The sequence below is a fragment of the Aegilops tauschii genome, chromosome 7, assembly GCF_002575655.3.
Source record: "Aegilops tauschii subsp. strangulata cultivar AL8/78 chromosome 7, Aet v6.0, whole genome shotgun sequence".
NCBI lineage: Eukaryota > Viridiplantae > Streptophyta > Magnoliopsida > Poales > Poaceae > Aegilops > Aegilops tauschii.
The window spans coordinates 143,372,565-143,383,215 of record NC_053041.3 but is presented as its reverse complement, the minus strand read 5'-3'; positions in this window follow the sequence as shown (position 1 = coordinate 143,383,215).

Below are 10,651 nucleotides of genomic sequence, written 5' to 3'. Positions count from 1 at the left end.
ATCTCCCAATTCCTTCATTTGGTGAGTCAAATATGTCGTAGGAGTTGGTTGTCACAAGTGCTAGTTCGGAAACACCTTCATCTTGAGTATATTCGGAGTCGGAGTGATAACTTCTTTCGGAGTGATTGTCGGAGTCGGAGTCGGAACCGGATACCCATTCACCAACATGAGCTTGATGTCTTCCTTTTGAGTAGCTCCTTGATGACTTATCCTTCCTTTCCGAATCCTTGCTTCTCCGAGAGGGTATTCGTTCATAACGATCATCTCTACCCCTTCTTTCTCTTGGTGGTGATTCTTATCTTCTACTCCTTCTTTTGGGAGAATCTTCTCTTCTTTTGTAGGGAGCCGTACACTCATTGGAGTAGTGTCCAGGTCTTCCACAATTGTAGCAATTTCTTTCGCGACTTGATGACCTCTTGTCATTGTAGGATCTTGACTTGGAGCTTCTTTCCTTGCTCCTTCTCTTGTAGAATTTGTTGAAGTTCTTCACCATTAGACTCAATTCTTCATTGAAGGTTTGCTTCTCACTTGATGATGTGGGAGCTCCACATGAGGCTTTGTAGGCACCACTTGACTTGTTGTGGAGCTCTTCCTTATCCTTGAGTGACATCTCATGAGCAACAATTCTTCCAATGACTTCCGTTGGCTTGAGATCTTTGTAATTGGGCATCATTTGGATCAATGTGCACACGATATCATATTTTCCATCCAAGGCTCTTAGGATCTTCTTGATGATGAATCTATCAGTCATCTCTTCACTTCCAAAGCCAGCAATCTCATTTGTGATGCGAGCAAGCCTAGAGTACATTTCAGCGACGCCTTCACCATCCTTCATTTTGAACTTGTCATGTTGACTTTGAAGCACATCCAATTTGGATTCCTTGACGGAGTAGGTACCTTCGTGCATATCAATCAAAGTATCCCGAATTTCCTTTGCATTCTCAAGACGGCTGATTTTGTTGAATTCTTCGGGGCACAATCCGTTGAAGAGAATATCACAAGCTTGAGCATTGTATTGCAGCATCTTCAACTCTTCTGCGGTAGCTTCATGATTTGGTTCTCTCCCATCAAAGAATTCACCTTGCAAGTCAATACACACAATAGCCCAAACGGTCGGGTTATGTCCAAGAATATGCATTTTAATCTTATGCTTCCAACTAGCAAAATTTGTACCATCAAAGTAAGGACCTCTACGGTGGTAATTTCCCTCGCTAGACGCCATACTCTCCTAGGTTGTGAAACCAAGGCTATGACCACCAAAAGCTATGGAAATCAAAGAAATGGAAACCTGGCTCTGATACCACTTGTAGGATCGAAAGTATATCTAGAGGGGGGGTGATTAGACTACTTGACCAAATAAAAATCTAGCCTTTTCCCAATTTTAGTTCTTGGCAGATTTTAGCAACTTTGCACAAGTCAAGCAATCAACCTACACATGCAATTCTAGGAGTATAGCAGCGGAATGTGAAACAATTGCATATGAAGGTAAAGGGAGGAGTTTGAGGGAGCAAACGCAATGTTGACATGGAGATTTTTATCCGTGGTTCTGATAGGTGGTGCTATCGTACATCCACGTTGATGGAGACTTCAACCCACGAAGGGTAACGGTTGCGCGAGTCCACGTAGGGCTCCACCCATGAAGGGTCCACGAAGAAGCAACCTTGTCTATCCCACCATGGCCGTCGCCCACGAAGGACTTGCCTCACTCGGGTAGATCTTGACGAAGTATGCGATCTCCTTGCCCTTACAAACTCCTTGGTTTAACTCCACAATCTTGACGAAGGCTCCCAAGTGACACCTAGCCAATCTAGGAGACACCACTCTCCAAGAGGTAACAAATGGTGTGTTGATGATGAACTCCTTGCTCTTGTGCTTCAAATGATAGTCTCCCCAACACTCATCTCTCTCTCACAGGATTTGGATTTGGTGGAAAGAAGACTTGAGTGCAAAGCAACTTGGGGAAGGCTAGAGATCAAGATTTATGTGGTTGGAATGGAATATCTTGACCTCAACACAAGTGTAGGTGGTTCTCTCTCAGAAAATGTATGTTGGAAGTGTAGGCATCTTCTGATGGCTCTCTCCATGAATGAAGAGTGGGTGGATGGGTATATATATCCTCCACACAAAATCTAACTATTACACACAATTTACCAAACTCAGTGGGACCGAATCGTGAAACTCGGTCGGACCGATTTAGTTCAAAATGTGAACGTTAGGATTTTCGGTGGGACCGACATGTCAACTCGGTGGGACGGATTTCGTTAGGGTTAGGGCATAACGTAATCTCGGTGAGACCGATTACACAAACTCGGTGAGACCAATTTTGGTAATAGACTAACCAGAGAGTTGGTTAGGCAAACTCGGTGGGACCGATTCGCTCATCTCGGTTGGACCGAAACGTTACGAAAGGGAAACAGAGAGTTTGCATTGCAATCTCGGTGGGACCGATCGCTCATCTTGGTTTGACCGAAACGTTACGAAGGGAAACAGAGATATTACAATCCCATCTTGGTGAGACCGAGATCCCTATCAGTGAGACCGAAAAGACTAGGGTTTCTGGCAGTGGCTACGTCAAGTGAACTTGGTGGCGCCGGATAGAAAGTTTTGGTGGGGCCGAGTTTGACTTTTGGTTTGAGACATATGTGGATATGAGAAAGTAGTTGAGGGTGTTTGGAGCATATCACTAAGCATTTTGAGCAAGAAACTCATTAAGCAACACCTCACCCCCTCTTGATAGTATTGGCTTTTCCTATGGACTCAATGTGATCTTGGATCACTAAAAGGAAAAACATGTAGAGTCTTGTGCTTTGAGCTTGAGCCAATCCTTTTGTCCTTGGCATTTTGAGGGGTCCACTTTTCAAATCCATGCCATGCCAATCACTGAGCTTTCCTGAAATATTTATCTTGAAATAGCATTAGCTCAATGAGCTATATGTTGTTAGGAATTACCAAAACCACCTAGGGATAGTTGCACTTTCAGCATCTTCATTCTGCATAATACCACAGAAGAGAATATAGTGAGGATAATTACAGGTAATGAATAGAACGAGCACTACAGGTAGCTAGAGAATTAAATTAATAACAGAAAGAAACCACTTACAAACAATAGCAACTTACGATAGATTTGTCGAGTGCGTCTTGATTGAATAACTGAAACATTTCTTGAAACTCAACCCACAGTCTTTTCCATGGTAGTAATACTCTTCAGCGACTTTCACCATGAGGGACTCTCGATCGGTAGTCTTAGCTTCTTTCATGTACCATTCATGCAATTGATACATTCTCGTTGATAGAAGCTTGACCTCCTCAGGCTTCACCAGAGGCTGGCCGCGGGCATATTTCCATTTTTTGTCCTCCACTTTAAGCGTATCCATGGGCTCGATCTCTAGGAGTTGATAAACAGTGACACCGGCCTCTTCAGCCATCCTTCTATGAGCATCGGTTATTACCAGCTGATCGACGCTGGTACTCACATGTGTTGGTACAATGAGCGGGGGGATCGATTGCACCGCCTGTTCTCCCAGCTGGGGAACGGTTTTCCCGGTTTTTTGGCAGCTGCTTGGTTGGAGCTCGAGCTCGACTCCTTCTTTTTGTGTGCTTGATATGCCTTCCTAATTAGGCGCTCATAGTCTGAGTCAACAGGCTTGGGAGCTGCTGGTTGGGCCATACGAATAAAGTGGTCAATGACATGCTTAGGCACTTTTTCCTTTGGTGGCGGTGATGGTTTCGGTCCAAAATGGGTGTCCAATTGGGCCCTGCATTCGGCTTTGTTTTCCTCATCGGTCATGTCGTAAGGCCTCTTCGGAAGAGGCGCGAGGCTTGGACCAAATTGGTATCTCTTGCCTCCTGTACTTGTACCGCTAGCCGCCACAGCTGCGGCGACTCTCTTTCGCTGTTGCTTAGGCGGCAGAGCCCGCTAAGGCGGTGGAGACGGCTGACGAGGTGCCTGACTTGAAGGAGGAGGAGTGGGCTGACGCGTTGCCGGACTTGGAGGAGGAGGAGTGGGCTGACGCGGTGCCGGACTTGGAGGAGGAGGAGTGGCCTGACGCGTTGGCGGACTTGAAGGAGCAGGACTCTGCTGAGGCGATGTTGATGACTTGGAGGAGCAGGAGTCTGCTGACGTGCTGGCGGACTTCGAGGAGGAGTCGCCTGACGTGGTGTCGGTGGCCTTGGAAAGATGATGCAATCCTTTCTCCATAGAATGATATGATGTATGGCCTCTCCCAGTGTGTGCTCGTCGTCACCTCCAAGAATGTCAAGCTCTAGCCCCGAATATTGTGCCACCACTTCATCAATCATGACACGAGCATAGCCAGCTGGAATCGGGTTGCAATGGAAGGTTGCTTCAGGGGGATTTGTATAAGCAACGACGTCCGCCACCTTCATGGATATGTTCTTCATTTTGAAGTGTAGCTCACAATTAGTGTTATCCATGATGTCATCCACAGGGTATCTATCCAGCAGTGCCTCATCGCCCGGGGCGGAACCCACGCTGCTTCTCGGCATGGATGGGACGGTGCTATCCAATGCTGGATCCGCTAGCTGCTGCCGCTGCACAGACCCCCTTTCCTGGCTAAGTGAGTCGATCTGTTTCTGCTGCCGCTGGAATTGGAGTGCCAACTCCACGTGCCTTGATTCTAGGCCTTGAAGGCATTCTGCTTCCTGCTTCCTCTGCTCCTCCTCCAGCTTCCTCTTCTTCTCCTCCTCCATCTTCTTGCTCGCATGGCTTCTGTAGTCGGTGTTCCAGTGCTCAAACCCCTCATACCACGGAACAACGCCTCTGCCTTGTGTTCTTCCCGAGTGTTCAGGATTTCCCAGGGCGCACGTAAGCTTGTCGTTCTCTCTGTTGGGTGTGAACACCCCCGTTCGAGCCTCTTCTATTGCAACAAGTAATTTGAGGTCAGCTCCTTTAAGACTCGCTTCTCCAAAACCTGGCTTGTCTTTGGGTTCAATGTCCCCCCATGCGCATAGAACCAAGTCCTGCACCTGGGGGCCAGCTCAATGTAACTGGAATGACCCCTGCATCCACCATCTGTTGCTCAGCCTTATCCCACTTAGACCGGGCCACCGCGTAGCCACCTGGCCCCAGCTTATGGTAATGCTCCTTTTTCGCGGCATTGATCTTGTTTATTCTCGACCGTTCCTTACCTAATTCCAATTCCTTGAATTTCACGAAAGCGGGCCAGTGATCTCTTTGCTTCTCCAGTGTTCCCGTGAATTCTGGAGTCTTCTTTCCTCCTTTGACGTACCTGGCTCATATAGTTTTCTTGTGGTTGTTGAATGCAACCGCCATCTTCCTAAGAGCAGCGTCCTTGACTTTCTGCACATCTGCATCTATGAAATGATCCGGTAGGGTGAAATGTGACATGAGAGATTTCCAAAGCAGATCTTTTGCTCTTTGGTCAAAAAAGTAAGATTTGAACGTTCCTTTGCTGGCTTTTTCCATTCTTGAATGGAGATCGGGATTTGGTCCTTCACAAGAACACCGCAGTGATGAACGAACTTGCCCGCATTCTTCTTAGGCTCGCTTAGTTCTCCATTAGGTTTGATGGCATCGATATTGTACTTTACGCCATCCTTCAACTTTTTGGCCGGGCCTCGCACTCGCCTGCTGCCTGTAGAAGATTTGCTCGATCCGGAGGGCTGAAAGAAGAAAGATCGATTCGTTAATATATATACAAATCATTTAAAACATGTGATGATCACCAGATGCCTGCTTATATATATATATATATATATATATATATATATATATATATATATATATATATATATACCTCGCCGGTCTTTGTTATTTCAAGATCAACATTTTCTTCGTCATCATAATCATAGTTCTGACTTCATCTATTCGTTCGTCTTCATCAAATAGCATACCCTCACCGGTAGGGTTCAGATATTGCGAGCCGTCATCTTCTTCAAACTCATCTGGGCGAGGGGATGAGCGTATGATGTTGAATAGGGCCTCCTCTCCTTCTCTGCCGGTATTGTCCATAGCTTTTATTTAACTAATCCAGAAGAAACATAAAACAATTTAGTATTCAAATTACAATGCATGCATGCAATCAATAAGGAAAAACTGAATCATAGTACATAATATGCATCATCGAATATAATTTTGAATACATCGTCGTGAATATTATCGAATAATATATATAATCTCGAATACATCGTCTCGATTATTATCGAATAATATATATAATCTCGAATACATCGTCTCAAATATTATCGAATACATCACTAGCTAGCTAATATAGATCAAATACTATCGAATAACCTAGTTCACTCGTGGTTCCTGAGGCGCGGGCGGTGGACACCCAAAGAGAAGGAACCATCGCAGGATCATAGCTTGGGTGAGATCCCCGAAGAACCTGACAGGTATTGGAGAACCTGACGTCCAAGGCAGCCATGTAGCGACGGACGTGCTCGTCCTCCTCCCTGACACGGCGATGTACCACCTCCGGCGGGGCCGGCTCCCTCCGCACCGAAAGTGGCCCAAGCGAACGCCACCAAAGGAGCTCCGGGTCTACGACGGGACCCGGGGCCGGGTTCCTCACCAAGAGGCGTGCCCCTGAAGGTAGCACCTGCCAGTACCAGCCCGGCGGAGCCCAGTCCCGGACATGGCTCCTCTGAAGAAGGACGTCGGCGCGAACGGTCGGCGACGAGGATGCGGGCTGGGCATCGTTGACGTCGAGAACAAATTCTATATGCAAATGTAACATTTTTTAAATGACTGGATTATTGTGATTTCTTATATACAAATTCTATATGCAAATTCTATATGATCAAATGTTGCATATGTCAAAATTCAAACTTTGACATATGATATCTAGCTAGCTAGCTAATTCATCTAACATTAATATATCTAGCTAATTCATCTAACATTTGACAAAAGTATAAAAAACTAATTCATCTAACATTAATATATCTAATTCATCTGTAACTAAAAGTATAAAAAAACTAATTCATCTAACATTTCTATCTAATTCATCTAACATTTGACATTAATCTAACATTTCTATCTAATTCATCTAACATTTGACGTTAATATATCTAATTCATCTAACATTTAACATTAATCTAATTCATCTAAAACTTTGACATTAATCTAACATATATATATATATATATATATCTAATTCATCTAACATTTCTATAATTAAAAGTATAAAAAAACTAAAAAACAGAAAAACAAAAAATAATTAAGAAAATATATGTGTGTGTGTGTGTACTGTGTGTGTGTGAGGGCGGCCATGGCGCGGTAGGGGTCGGGTCTTACAGCAGGGTGACGGTCGGCGAGGCGCGGCGACGGGGGCGGCGACGCGGGGCGGTGACGGGCTGGGGCGGCGACGAGGATGGGCCAGGGTGGCAACGGGGACAGGCCGGGGCGGCGCGCGACGGGGACTGGCGCGGCAATGGGGACGGCGACGGTGCGTGACGGGGGCGGCGACAGGCCGGGGCGGTGACGGGGACGGGCGTGGCGACGGGGCAGAGGTTGAAGCATAGGAAGAAGAGAAGAAAACTGAAAAAAATTGAAGTGTTGCTTATATATGATGGACCTTTAGTACCGGTCGGTTGGAGCCATCAACCGGTACTAAAGGTCCGTTTTGGCCAGGCCATGCGGCGGGAAGCGACCACCTTTAGTACTGGTTGGTGGCTCCAACCGGTACTACCCCCCCCCCCCTTAGTACCGGTTGGAGCCACCACCCGGTACTAAAGGGGTGCGCTGGCGCAGGTGCGGTGCGGGCAAGTTTAGTCCCACCTCGCTTGCCGAGGGGCGCCCGCACCAGCTTATAAGCCCCGCCGCGGCTGCTGTCTCGAGCTCCTCTCTAATGCAGGCCTTCTGGGACTACCACTGCTGTGATGGCATGTTGGGCCTACTGGTCCTGTGGGCCTGCATCCTCGCCTAACTACAGGTTGGGTTTCTAGTCGTATGCAAGCAGCTGTGGCCCAGTAGGCGGGCTTTTTTATTTAGTTTTTTGTTCTTTTTTGTTCTTTTCTACTTTATTTATTTTCTTTTATTTATTTCTAAGTTGTTTTTTGCTGTAGTAAGAGTTTCTTTGTGAATATTTTTGCTTTAGGTATAAAAAAATTACAGACTTTCTGTTAGTGCCAGTAATTTTTAAATTTGAATAGTTTAAATTTCAATTATTTGAAATTTGTGTGAATCACTAGTTTGTGAATAACTTTACTTTAAAAATAGATTTTTCAGTGATTCTTTTTCTTATGTTTAATGTTAGTGCGTTTTATCATTATATTCAATTTGGTACGCAGAAAAGTACGCACGCCATTAACGAACTAGGGAGAGCATCGGTCATCATACATCCATTGCCGGCTCATCTTCATTACACAGCACCAAAAAGACCAAATTAATACAAGTTCATACATAAAGTTCATACAACACTTATTCTCATAAAACAACATACAAATAACTCTCTAGCTAAAGCATTTAAATGCAACAATAAATGCGATCAAGATCGCAACTAAGCTAACAATTGATCCAACCACATAATGATACCAAGCCTCACTATCGATGGCATAATTTTTAATCTTTCTAATCTTCAAGCGCATTTTCTCCATCTTGATCTTGTGATCATCGACGACATCGGCAACATGCAACTCCAATTCCATCTTCTCCCCCTCAATTCTTTTTAATTTTTCTTTCAAATACTCGTTTTCTTTTTCAAGTAAATTTAACCTCTAGACAATAGGGTCGGTTGGAATTCCCGGTTCACATACCTCCTAGATAAAAATATCTATGTCAACTTGATGGGCATAATTTGTCATAAACACGAAATGCAACAAATAGTTTTAAAAGAGAATATACCACATCCGAATCATAACTCAAACGAGGGCCGACGGGGACGGATATCAAAACCATGGCACTATGTATAACAAACAACGTACGGGCCGGGTAAGATAATTATACAAGTAATTATATATATAAATCAAACAAACATGAATTTTTTATGTAAAAAATATAAGAACAAGAGGCTCACCACAAGGTGGTGCCGGCGACGGGACGGTGCGGACGATCGATGGTGGTTAGGACGGAGACGGGAAGGCACTAAGTAAACCACACCTACATATGCAAACTAAGAGTTCTTTTGACCTCAGACTGCATATAAATCAAATAAACTACCACATATATATAATTCCTCGCAAACTAAAAAACCCACAAATCACTATACTTATAGAGCATTGCAAGAGCTAATCTAGCAATGAGAGATAAAAGGACAAAGTTGCTAACCTTTGTGATCACTTGGATGGATGGGGTGCCTTCAAATCTTCACAAATTTTGGCAAAAATGGAGGTGAGCTCGAGCAAGAGGGGAAGAAAAAACAGAGAGGAGGAAAAAAACACAGCGCTTTGGCTCGTGCTGGACGAAGCACTATATATAGTGATATCTTTAGTCCCGGTTGGTTATACGAACCGGGACTAAAGGTGCATCTCTAGTCCCGGTTCGTGCCACGAACCGGGAGTAAAGGTGTTGGTGGGGGCCCCAGCCTGACACCAGCCTACCACCACCTCTTTAGTCCCGGTTCGTGGCACGAACCAGTACTAAATGTTCGCCACGAACCGGGACTAATGAGCGCCGCCCGCCTAGCCGTTGGAACCAACACTAATGGTCACATTAGTGCTGGTTCAATTACAAACCGGGACTAATGAGCTGAACATTAGGCCCTTTTTCTACTAGTGTCTGTAAACTGGAGTAGACTGAAGCAATATCTATGGACTGTTCTTACCAATGTGTGTGTTGAAAGAGTCACACTGTCAGAGGAGTAAGATTACTCCGATACGGGTGAAAGTTTTATTTGGGAGTGAACGGTGTTGTATAGTTGTAAGTCTAGCTCGATACCTGGAAAGAAGGTATTTTCGACCTCTGATTTGTAGGACTCTTTTTTGGAGTTTTCCTATGCAGGTCGTAGGTCGCGCGCAAGCAACCCGCACGCGCACCCCCGCTCCCCCCGCCGGCGTACATGTGGGCTGGCCCAACTAGGTTTTCTTTTTTTCGTGTTATTTCTTTTGTGGTTTTCTCCTTTGCTTTTCCTTTTTCCTATATCTTTTAGTTTCCGGTTTTTCCATTTTCCTTTTTTCTTTTTTCTTTTTCCTTTCCAACTTTCGAGAACATTTTCTAATTTGAGCAGATTCTTTCAAATCGATGAACATTTTCTGAAATTTAAACATTCTTTAATATCAGGGTGAACAATTTTTGAATTCAAAAAAATGTTCAGATTTATTGAAATAGCAAACAAACTTACGATTTGTGAACATTTTTCAATTCAATACATTTATAAAATAGTGAACCATTTATCAAACCATTAACATTTTTTGAAATAATGAACATTTTTAAATTTTAGTATATTTTTTGAAAATCATGGATATCATTTATATTTGTGAACATTTTTTTACAAATTCGTGAACACTTTTTTAAATCATGAACATTTTATCGAATTTGACGAATATTGTTTGAAATTGTTTACTTTTTAAATATGTCGAACCTTTTCTAATGAACATTTCTTCAAATTTGTGAACATTTTTAAATACACTATTTTTTTATCAAATCACAAACATTTTTCAAATCAAGAACATTTTCGAATTCATGAACATTTTCCACAATTCACAATTTTTTTGAAATACTGAATTATTTTAA